This window comes from Phyllobates terribilis, unplaced genomic scaffold (assembly GCF_046119375.1).
Source record: "Phyllobates terribilis strain yellow unplaced genomic scaffold, ASM4611937v1 Scaffold_3__8_contigs__length_932513732, whole genome shotgun sequence".
Lineage (NCBI taxonomy): Eukaryota > Metazoa > Chordata > Amphibia > Anura > Dendrobatidae > Phyllobates > Phyllobates terribilis.
The window spans coordinates 157,860,402-157,872,868 of record NW_027362763.1 but is presented as its reverse complement, the minus strand read 5'-3'; the positions used below and the strand labels follow the sequence as shown (position 1 = coordinate 157,872,868).

Below are 12,467 nucleotides of genomic sequence, written 5' to 3'. Positions count from 1 at the left end.
AGTTTTTATTACCGAAACCATCCTGGATGGCAAAGGTTGGTGTTTCTTGTGCCCAGCCTGTTCATTAATTCATATGAAACCTAGGGGTGCCATTTATTGTTCTGATACTTGTTGAAAAGACCGTAAATACTATATAGCCAGCACTTTGGGGTTCTTGGAAAAATGGAGAACATGCATGGTTGGTCCTATCCTATTTGTTACTAATTGGCAGTAACCAGTTAGAAACTACCATCCCCAGAGGATATCAGGGTTGCCAACCATCCAGAAATTCCTGGACCATCTGTAAAATTAGGCCCTTTTTTGCCTAGCCTTAAAAAAATTTGAGGCATTTTTTGAAGCTGAAAATACTTTTTGACTGTAATTATCATCAATTTACAGTTTACCGTGGATGCAGGTGATGTCTCCATATCAGAATTATGGGCTGTAGTCCTGTACCACTTATAATCATAATGATTTATTACGGTTTTACAATGTGTCCGTAAAAAATATTGTCTGTCTGATTTTTTTATAAGCTGTCCAGAAAAAATGAAAATGCAAGTTGGCAAATTGGAGTAAATGCAAACAAAGTGGGTGGAGAATTGGCTCAGAACTAGTGATGAGCGAGCCTGCTTGTTTAACCCTTTCACCGAGCATGCTGGGGTGCTTACCGAGAAGCTTCGGCGTGCTCGTATATTATGTTCGAGTCCTTGCGTCTGCATGATTTACGGCTTTAAGACAGCCTGAACAGATGCAGGGAATGCCTAACAAACATGCAATCCCAACATGTGTTCAGACTCTCTTACAGCTGCAAATCATGTAGACGCATGGGACTCAAACATAATATACAAGCATGCCGAATATACTCGGTAAGCATCTGAGCATGCTCGGTGAAAGAGTTAAATGAGCATGCTCACTCATCACTACTCAGAACCAGTGCGACACAATTGATGTACTGGATTTAAAAAATTATCTTATGGGCTTGTTCACACGGCTGTAGATTCTATAATCTGAGCGAATCGGGTTGATTATGCTAACCCATTATCTACCAATGTCCTTTTTTTGGGACGCCTAATTTTTTGCTTCTAGCAACTAAGATTTTCTAATTAGGTCCAATTGGGTCCAAAAAAGCAAAAAATGAAAATTGCTAATTTGGCAAGTAATAGGCTAATGACACTGATCAAACTGTGATCCGAGTGTGAGCTGATTCTCTTGAAAGAGAGAATTGAAGCTCACTAAGAGGCGAAGACGGAGAACAGCATTTCTCCTTTTTGTTAGTCCGCAGTCTGAATGTCAACCAAGTGCAGTTCAATATTTTCCAAGCTCCCATGGACTGACAGACTCTGTGAAAAAAATCGGGCATCAGCATTGCTCCATTAAATAACATTGGTCCAAGGGCTATTCAATAAAACATCTGCCATGTATACTGTGGAGTGAGCGAGGCCTCCAGAAAACTATGAGATAAGTTGTGGCACCACTACTCAACCCTTAAAAAAAACAACAAAAATGTTGGCTGAATGGCCATGCTTGACAGACAGAAGTGCCAGATGCTGTTATTAGGGGGAGCTCTGAGGTTGCCATTGTTGTTGGGTTACTGCGGCTGTCTTGGCTATGACCACACTGTTTATGCTACTGCTATGAAAATATTGTGGCCCAGAAGAGAGCACCTGTGCAAAGACAATATATGGGCCCCAGTCCAATAGCCCATCATAATGCACAATTCCACCTGCTTTGGCATTATGCTGAGCTATTGGGCTGCCCATATACTGTTCTTACACAGGGGCCCTCTTCCGTCTGTATCTTTCAGTGTGCAGCCCAATGGTATGTCTGTGGCTGTTACAGCTTTTATTTTTATTATTTTATGATGTGGTTATTGTGGCTGCTTTTTTTATGGTGGAAATGGTGGATGTCTCTTTTTTGGGGGGATCATTACGATATGTGAAAAGGGCAATGTGAAGCGAACGTCTATCCTTCTTTCTGATAACTCAAGCTTGAAGTTTATGAAAATATTACTTTTCATTCACTGTCAAACGCTTTGAAGAAGCGTCACATAATGGAAAGCCCTTGACCTATCAAGTTCTAAGAATAGCTTCACAGCAGACAAAACCGCAGAAACCAGGGGATGGTCTACATAACATTCATCACCGTCGCCTGTTGTCTCTGCTACAGAATTTTCAATGTATAATATCCATCTTTTTAATACCAGGGAGATTGTGCGGCTGTAGTCGAAAATTTCTTTTCACAGTTGTGAGCCGCGAGAATGGAGAGGCTTCCTTCTGCAATCCTTTGATCCATCTCATGTCATCTCTACCTGGCCAAGGTCACTTGAAGAACGGCTCATCCTTTGCAGCCAAAGGTTATTTATGTGTGTCACTTTAATGAGGATATTATTGCGGCATCTTTTGGCCAACTAATCCCCAGGTAATCCAAGGAATCACCAGCTGCATATATTAGATGCAGCCAGAGTGTTATCTATCTATGTCAGAGGCTCAGAAGAATATCGTGGCTTACAATTATTTGTCCTTTACGTGGGTCACCGGAAAGACAGTCAGGTTACCATGTTCTTACAGGCAAGATTGATAGAGTGGATGATTATTAGGATCCACATGGGAAATGACTAAATAAAATATACAACAAAGGTTCCTTTTAATAGAGACTTTTTGATATTTCTCTGTTATGTCTTCATAAAGCAGATGAAGATAACGTGGAACATCATTGAATTGGTTCCTTAAAAAAATACTCAATGTTTTCAATAAATATCTTCTTTCCTTTGGAAAACTAAGTTCATCTCAAATAGAGAATTTTTTTTATTTCATTTTTTTTCTAATTGTACAAAAAATAATAGTAGGATAATAACTAAAAAATACAAAAGGGAATGAATTTGGATCAAATAAAAATAAAAAATATTTTACACATAAAAACAAGTAAACATTTAAAAAAAAATATTGAAAACAATGGGGCAAATTTATTAATATTTTCTAAAATAAAGACGGTATAAATCGTTTTGAGAAGTAAGACAGAAGATGGAAAATGTGCAAAATTTAGCTCATTGGCGCACGCTGTACTGTAGATTATTCTAACGCACTTGCCATGGTAAAATTTTGGATTTAATATCTTTTAGAATTTTTTTTGCAGATATTTTTTCCTACTGAATCATTACAGATTTTTTTTTCAGTATCACTGGAGAGACATAGAGATAAATTATTACATTTTGGCAGATTGTTGCCACCATTAGAGGACGCTAGAGAGGTTAATGCGTACTGTTTTGAGTTCAATGCATTAACAATATCTAAGTAAGCTCCTTTACTCAGTTAGTAATAGCTGACCACTATAAAGAAATATTGTGATATTAAAGGGATTTTTCAGTAGTTTCGATCCTGCAAACCTGCTGAAAGTGCTGGATTGGGAAGGTGTAGAGGTGTTTAACACTATTATTGTAGCAGCAACATGAAAGACAGGGACGCACCTATACTAGGTGCAGGAGTTGTAATCGCAACTGTGCACTAGAGACAAGGGGGTCCCAGGGTCCATTATGAGAAGAGCACTACTAATAAAGACCTGTAACATTTGGGAACCCAGTTGGACATTTTACATTGCAGCCCAATAACTTCAAGTTACACCAATGATAAATCAAAAAAATAGGTTTAATTCTGGTGTGCGCTGCTCCCACAAGGGCTATGATGGCTCTAAAGCCTCTCATACACTTTAGACAGCTGTCAGCAGAACAATTCTTTGGCAAGCATCTATCTTGCCCAACTCATCCATACACAGGACCACTTGCTCAGCCAAGCGCCCATGTCTTCTCTATGAGAGAGCCACTGCCAGACATCTCTGGCGGTTGCCTTCTCAAGGAGGACAAATGTATATGCAGTACGAAATTGGCCAGATCGCTAAGTCTCCTGACAGTCATCTGTCAAAGGCCCCCATACATATTAGCCTGTGGGCCAAATCCATAGATATGGGCAGGTTTAGCTGACGTTAGTCTAAGGTGAATGGAAGCAATAAGTCCAAAGTGCTCCTAGCTCTCTGCCTTTGGAGCTGCACAGCTTCTCACCCTCTGCTCTTGAGGGCCGGCTCTAGCATTCATCCAGTACCTCAAAAGAATAGGAGAGGAGTTGTGGATCCCTTGATGCAGAAGCCGACCCATATGGTATAATAGTTCAAAAAAAAATTATAAACCTTATACGTACAACTATTATGGTTATCTTATCACATTGACTGCCATTTGGGCAACTTACTATAATAACTCGGACACCGTCTATAAAATTGGACATCATGAAGTTTCATGCAAACAGAAAAATTAGAAAAATATAATTCTTTTCACCGAATCTGCTCACGCAAACAAAATCCAACATGTCAACATTAACGGCACAAAATAATGACTCTTGCAGTGTCATGGAGACCTAGTAGTGCAATGAAGTATGATAAACTTGGCACTACAGATGAAATACAGGGTAGACATCTCACTCTTGATGACAAGTTTAGCTCAAACATAATCAATAATTCAAAGAGTGAGTTCTTTCCAGATGTCAATTTAAAATTAATGAGCAAAAGATGCGTCTCGCATTAAGCCGGTGGAAGGAAGTATTTTCTAGTATTTAAAAGGAGGACTGAGAATCATCTGTGGTTCATCTTATAAATATATTTTTAACAGTCGGAATCCGTATTTAATATGATGGAATTTTGTAATGTATTATGAGGTCTAATAAACCCTTTAACTTCTATGATGAGAGCTGACATTGCGCTCAATAGCTACAAATAGCAGGAAATGCCATGTTCACACTACCTAATGAGTACACAGCTCTGGCGTGACAGGTATTGATGAGACCTATATTTGCTAGAAATAATGTGCCAATATGTTTAGTCTGGTGGTACTACGATTAGTACTACTAGACTGTGGTATGTAGATGTGTCCCTACTTCTGCCAAGACTGTTGCTCGATCGCTTGTTCCTCTCAAAGCTATTCTTCAAGAACCCCCCCCATACATACAGTATGCATGCTCATTTTGAATCACCATGCATGTATTCTCCAAGCAGAGAAGAAAGTAAGTCACTTATCTTCAATGAAAACAAAAGGATTAGTAGAAGTGAGTAGAACATATACAGTCCTTACTTTACCTTTTGGCAGGGGAGAGTAGGGAGGTCCTCATAGACAGAAAATAATTGGCTCGTCCAGCTGTAATCTGACTTTGCTCTAATGTGTATGGGACTTTCTAGGCATCTATAAAGTAGGCTTTTATGTATTGCAGGAGTCTTCTGGGACTCCCATACTATCATTAGGTAGGCCATTAATATATGATCAATCCTGGGTCCAAGGCTTAGCGATTCTGAAGAAGGTGAGCCTGACCCAGAAAAAAAGTAACCTGTTAAGACGTCTTAAATGAAGGATTTGCAATATCCTCTACTAACTTGTGGTCCATATTAAAGCACCACTCCGGTGTATGTTTTTATTTCACTCCCGGAGTGGTATCAGTAATGTAAGTTCCCTGGCTGTAGTAGAATACTTACTGATCGCCATCTTCTTCTGTTCTTAACGCTGCTCCGATCCTCTTCTGCTAGTTGTGACTAACCGGGTGGCTCCAGGTCGCTCCAGAAAGTCACTTCTCAATGGAAGTCTCTAAAAGCTGGAACAAGGATCTTATAGACTTACATTGAGAGTTGGCGTCCGTTAGCTGTGACTTCTGGTCAGTCAGAAGTTGTGGTCACAAGCTGGCGGAATGGGACCGGAGCAGCACTGGGAAGAGCTGAAGACGGCAGCTGGTAAGTATTATACTACAGGCTGGGAACAGACATAAGTGAGTGGGTGGGGGGGTTAAAATAAACACAGGAGTGGGGATTTAAGTAAAGCAACTGGTTATAATAAAATGCACTTTTCTCTGACATACTCAACTACTTCACTGTAGAAGTAGGAGAAAGACACACATCACTGGGGTACAACTCAGTGGTACATCAGTGTTAGTGCCTGCATTGGTTTTTTTATATCCCCCATTTCTCTGAATGCTGAGCTCTGTATATCCCCAGTCACACCACTGATTGGCAGCTTTTTGTGTACATTGTTCTTAGGCAGAAAGCTGCCAATCAGTAGTGAAGGCGGTGTTGGAATACCTGGCAGTAGGTAAAGTAGTTATCAAGTGATAATCTCCTGCTGATAAAACAATAGTTTTATAAAATCTACATTAAACAGACCAGTAAGTGACACATCACTGGAATCAGGGTCTATGTCTATATTATGCTGCTCTCAGATTCAGAAAAACCAGGTGACAGATTCAATTTAAATATTACAAAAATTCAATACATTATTGTGATATGCTAGCAAAACTCATGACAAGCTGCCGGTCACCTCACAAACCCTGTTTGACTACTTATAGACACATAAAGCATAATAATATCCTAGCAGGGTATCAAAAGCATCATGTTCATTTTTATTGCTCATGCCACTCAAATCAGGATATGTCGAGTCAAGAGAAAACCTAAGGAAGGATAAATCTCTGTATTGTATTACAGTTTGTATTAAAGTCACAAATCAATCTTATGGCCACCATTGGTAACAGTAGGCATAATTATTGTCCCAATGGCTTAACTTATCTCTGTCAATGTAATGGGACTTGGGACACACAGTTATTGTATAGATGACATTTCACAGAACAGAACATGCTCCGTGCAGACAGTGAGCCAGTAAAACTGCAGTTCAGAAACCTGAAGAATTTAAAATGTAACTCTGAATTATAATTCAGGTTATTTCAAGAGTCAAACCAAGTCAGCTCAGATTTGGTATAATAATCTTGTTCCTGATATAGTAAATGAAGTCACTTAATAATTACCCTAATTTTCTCAAAGGGCATGATGTAAAATATGTGTCTCCTTCCAAGAAAACAGCAGCACACTATTAGAGATTTGATCATCTGTAAAGTATATATCAGTAAAGTATATATATATTTATATATATATATACACACTAGAGGTGGTCAAACCTTCAAACCTTTTGAAATTTGAATTCGCCAGGTTCAACAATTTTTTAAAAAAAATTAAATTCACAGTGAATCGATTTGCCATAAATTGCAAATCTGCAAAGCCTCCAAATGAGGGAGTGCTGAAGCAGAAAACAACGATTACATGGCCATAATATGAAAAAATGTGTATAAACTTTATTGAAAAAAATTCTTTACATACAAAGTAGAAAAATGGAGCAAAATGTCCAGGGAGACAAATGAGTACCAAATCAACATACAAATCGTTAAAACATAAGTAAAAACAGGCAGGCAGCATAGGAAATGCAGGAATCTCGTCTCACAACTACCATCCTCCCCATTATCAAATGCTTAGGAGACTCTAACAAATATGAAGGGACACCATGACGAAACATCAATATATATTATAAATAGCCATGTCCCAGGGGTAAACATCCCTATCCTCACATAATCAAAAAGTCATGCATAATTACCTAGGTGGGAAACTGAGAGCCTACACGATGCGTGCTTCCCCGACGCGCGTTTCGGCGCTATTGTCTTTCTCAAGCCCTCCAAATGACCTGAAAATATGTGTATCGAATCACTATCAATTTCTTTAACACAAACATAGCCTTAGTAATGTCAAAGCATCATCAACATAGAAATGTACAGTAGTAACCAGAAACCTTTAAAATAACACAGTGCACAGGCAGGCTTTTCATGTTTTTTTAAAATAATAAAAAATTGTACAAAAAATTGTTCCTCTAAGTAATTTGTGATCAGGCAGATCATTCCTTGCAGAAAACTGACTCAAGCTTATGGTGTCGCTGACAGAGGTAACATCATTCTGCTGTAACTAAGATGAGTAATGGGTCATATGTTTCATAATGCCCTCTGCTTTCCCCACTAATACGCTTGCCAGGGGCACAGGAGGTCCATTCTGGCTTGCAACTGGTAGTACTACCATTCGTGTCAGTGGTGGGTGGTGGTGATGCTTCTGTTCTGTGTATGCTTAGGTAAGATATTTTTTTTTTTTCTTTTACACTATCTCATCTATTGCCCTTACCATTTTGTCTTCTACCACACATTTTGTACAAAAACTATAATTTATTTTTGACAATCTTTTCAAACCCAATTATTTAACCCTTCTCAAACAGGACAGAGAAAGAGATGCCAGGCAGGTAGGTACACATAACAGAAGCAAAATGTGACAGCAGGCAGCAGTATAAGTGCTAGGTGGGTTCACGTCAAAAAAGCTGCAACAGGGTGCTATATTGCTATGGTATGTACTAATGTAAAATTTGATTATTAAAACTGATGTACAAAAACAATTGTTTGCAACATGCGCACTTTGTGCAGCATCTGAAACAACGGATACTGTAAGCCTGTGCTAGCATTTCTTCTGCGGTGTTGCTATCAGTGTGTCAAGAGTGGGAGAAGAGGGTTGCATTGACAATCCAACACAATGGGCAGCATTTTGAACACATTTTATAAGTGGTCATAAACTTGTAAAAAACTCATGAAAGAATAAAGTTACATTAAAACCAAGCACACCATTGATTTTCTTATGAAATTCTCAATAAGTTTGATGTGTCACATGACTCTCTTCCCATTGAAAAAAATAAAGTTGGATCCAAAATGGCCGATCTCAAAATGGCCACCACGGTCGCCACCCATCTGGAAAAGTTTTCCCCCTCCCATATACTAATGTGCCACAATCAGTAAGTTGATATCACCAACCATTCCCATTTAATTTAGGTGTATCCATATAAATGGCCCATCCTATATATATATATATATATATATATATATATATATATATATATATATATATATATATACACACTCTAAATGTTAATAGGAAGGCAGATAATGGAGCAGCATTTAAATATGTTGTATGTAGTATATTTCAGACTGAGGTTAATTCCCCAAGTCACCGCGGATTGTCACCGCCTATAGGAGTCCATGCCCTTGTCTTTGCCAGGCACTACTGCATGTGGGCAAAGATTTCCTTGTATGTAATTAATGGATGATAATCTTCAAATGATTGTCCCTACATGCAACTAAAATTGTCTTTGGCAGAAAGAAACAGCTAATTTCTGCCATAGAAAGAAACTGCAGGGAAAACAGTCACAGAATCATAAAACATTACTGATGACAAATCTTATAAATGTCCCACATTATTCTTTCTATTACCATATTATTTATCATATACATAAGTAGAATATTTTTTTATTAAACACACTTCATATTCAGTGTGTGGTACTAATATAAATTTTTCCCTAAAATTACAGCTACCTGTCTCTGATAAATGTGGCACTTACTTTTAGAGGTGCTACTGCATGTTTCAGGGGGAACAGTATGTATCATTATTCTTAGGGGAACAGTAAGTGTCACAATTTTTTTCAGAGGGCACAAACAGTGTGTGGCCATATTACATTCAGTTACATTCAATGGGCACAGTGTGTGGCAATATAAGGAGGGTGTTTTAGTATGGAGGGTAGAAAGGTTCTGCAAAAACAAAAAGCCAAAAACATGGGCAGTAGAGTCTACCTAGACGAGTCGTGACCGGGATAAATTGTCATGGCAGCTTGAGCTGAATGAAAAAATCCCCTGAAGAACAACTCATGTGTGAGTCACTAAATGTCATTATTTATCCTCCTAACTACATCGGATCAGTTCTGCATTTACTGGTCAGGTCTGCAGTCACATAATATGTAGTACCAGCATAGAATGTCTTTACTAGATTTCAGGCCATGCTACAAACTTTAGTTTTAGGTTAGGTTCACACACGTACAGTGATCTTGGTTGAGCACTTCTTCGGATTTTCTGTTGGAATTGACAAAAAACATGGTTCCGACGAAAATCCAGATGGAGTAGTGTAATGTGTCAGGATTTCCACAAATTGTCTCTTCAGAAAGGAACAGAACTTGATCACCTATTGGAAGTAGCAATCCTAAAAGTCAATATTGACCCTTTAACGCACCTTGTCACTTGACTTAGGATAAAAGCCAAGACCAGAAACTCAATTTGCTGACACTGTGTTTCGGGGTACTGTCCCACAGTGTATGCAAATTGAGTTTCTGATCTTGCCATTTATCCTAAGTCATGTGACAAGGTGCGTTAAAGGGTCAATATTGACTTTTAGGATTGCTACTTCCAATAGGTGGCACTAGAGTTCACGTTTTCTTCCTTTCTGAAGAGACAATTTGCATATTTCCCAGAAGAGCATTGCAGCTTGAAAAGACTCCCCACCTCACGTGCTTAGCATGTCACTCTCCGCAAGGAGAAACCTTACTTCTTAGATAGAATTTCCACAAGAATCCTGTTTTTCAGTGCTTCCAACAGTATCTCCAATGTGGTGCTCAGCAGAGAGCACTATATGTGTGTGTGAACCTACAGGGTGCAAAACTTAAATTGCAGGCGTTAAACTGACTATGCATTTGTTCTCTGTACTGAACTTGATTCTATTACTGTATAAATGTATTGGACTGGACTCTGATACCATATCTATAATGAGCTTAATTCTGGTACTGTATTCTCTTATGAGCTTGACACTGGTACTATATTATGTTATGAGCTTTGTACTGGTCCTGAATTATGTTATGAGCTTGGTACTGGTACTGTATAATGTTATGAGCTTGGTACTAGTATTGCATTATGTTATGTGCTTGGTACTGGTACTGAATTATGTTATGAGCTTGGTACTGGTACTGCATTTTGTTATCAGCTTGGTACTAGTATTGCATTATGTTATGAGCTTGGTACTGGTCCTGAATTATGTTATGAGCTTGGTACGGGACTGAATTATGTTATGAGCTTGGTACTGGTATTGCATTATGTTATGAGCTTGGTACTGGTACTGTATAATGTTATGAGCTTGGTACTAGTATTGCATAATGTTATGAGCTTGGTACTGGTCCTGAATTATGTTGTGAGCTTGGTACTGGTACTGTGTTATGTTATGAGCTTGGTACTGGTATTGCATTATTTTATGAGCTTGGTACTGGTATTGCATTATGTTATGAGCTTGGCACTGGTTCTGAATTATGTTATGAGCTTGGTACTGGTCCTGAATTATGTTGTGAGCTTGGTACTGGTACTGTGTTATGTTATGAGCTTGGTACTGGTATTGCATTATTTTAGGAGCTTGGTACTGGTATTGCATTATGTTATGACCTTGGCACTGGTTCTGAATTATGTTATGAGCTTGGTACTGGTCCTGAATTATGTTGTGAGCTTGGTACTGGTACTGTGTTATGTTATTAGCTTGGTACTGGTACTGCATTATGTTATGAGCTTGGTACTGGTCCTGCATTATGTTATGAGCTTGGTACTAGTATTGCATTATGTTATGAGCTTGGTACTGGTACTGTGTTATGCTATGAGCTTGGCACTGGTGCTGAATTATGTTATGAGCTTGGTACTGGTCCGGAATTATGGTGTGAGCTTGGTACTGGTACTGTGTTATGTTATGAGCTTAGTACTGATACTGTGTTATGTTATGAGCTTGGTACTGGAATTGCATTATGTTATGAGCTTGGTACTGGTACTGCATTATGTTATTAGCTAGGTACTGGTACTGCATTAAGTTGTGAGCATGGTACTGGTACTGTATCATGTTATGAGCTTGGCACTGGTATTGCATTATGTTATGAGCTTGGTACTGGTGCTGAATTATGGTATGAGCTTGGTACTGGTCCTGAATCATGTTGTGAGCTTGGTACTGGTACTGAGTTATTTTATGAGCTTCGTACTGGTACTGCATTATGTTATGAGCTTGGTACTGGTCCTGAATTATGTTGTGAGCTTGGTACTGGTGCTGAATTATGTTGTGAGCTTGGTACTGGTACTGTGTTATGTTATGAGCTTGGTACTGGTACAACATTATGTTATGAGCTTGGTGCTGGTCCTGAATTATGTTGTGAGCTTGGTACTGGTGCTGTATTATGTTATGAGCTTGGTACTGGTGTTGCATTATGTTATGAGCTTGGTACTGGTTCTGAATTATGTGATGAGCTTGGTAATGGTCCTGAATTATGTTGTGAGCTTGGTACTGGTACTGTGCTATGTTATGAGCTTGGTACTGGTATTGCATTATGTTATGAGCTTGGTACTGGTGCTGAATTATGGTATGAGCTTGGTACTGGTCCTGAATTATGGTGTGAGCTTGGTACTGCTACTGTGTTTTGTTATGAGCTTGGTACTGGAACTGTGTTATGTTATGAGCTTGGTACTGGAATTGCATTATGTTATGAGCTTGGTACTGGTACTGCATTATGTTATGAGCTTGGTACTGGTATTGCATTATGTTATGAGCTTGGTACTGGTGCTGAATTATGTTGTGAGCTTGGTACTGGTCCTGAATTAAGGTGTGAGCTTGGTACTGGTACGGTGTTATGTTATGAGCTTGGTACTGGAATTGCATTATGTTATGAGCTTGGTACTGGTATTGCATTATGTTATGAGCTTGGTGCTGGTCCGGAATTATGTTGTGAGCTTGGTACTGGTACTGTATTATGTTATGAGCTTGGTTCTGGTGTT

At 38.8% G+C, this 12,467-nt stretch overlaps 1 protein-coding gene across 16 annotated transcripts in view; it reads right to left on the bottom strand.

Annotated features, from left to right (window-relative positions):
- Positions 1-12,467, bottom strand: part of MYT1L (myelin transcription factor 1 like) — a 679,346-nt gene that overhangs the window by 439,728 nt on the left and 227,151 nt on the right. The window contains exon 3 of one of the 16 annotated variants that reach the window (XM_073674215.1): positions 7,418-7,504. The exons of the other annotated variants lie outside the window; for them this stretch is intronic. The gene's annotated coding sequence lies outside the window, so the exon portion shown is untranslated. The remainder of the gene's footprint in view (positions 1-7,417; positions 7,505-12,467) is intronic. 16 annotated transcript variants of the gene reach the window in all.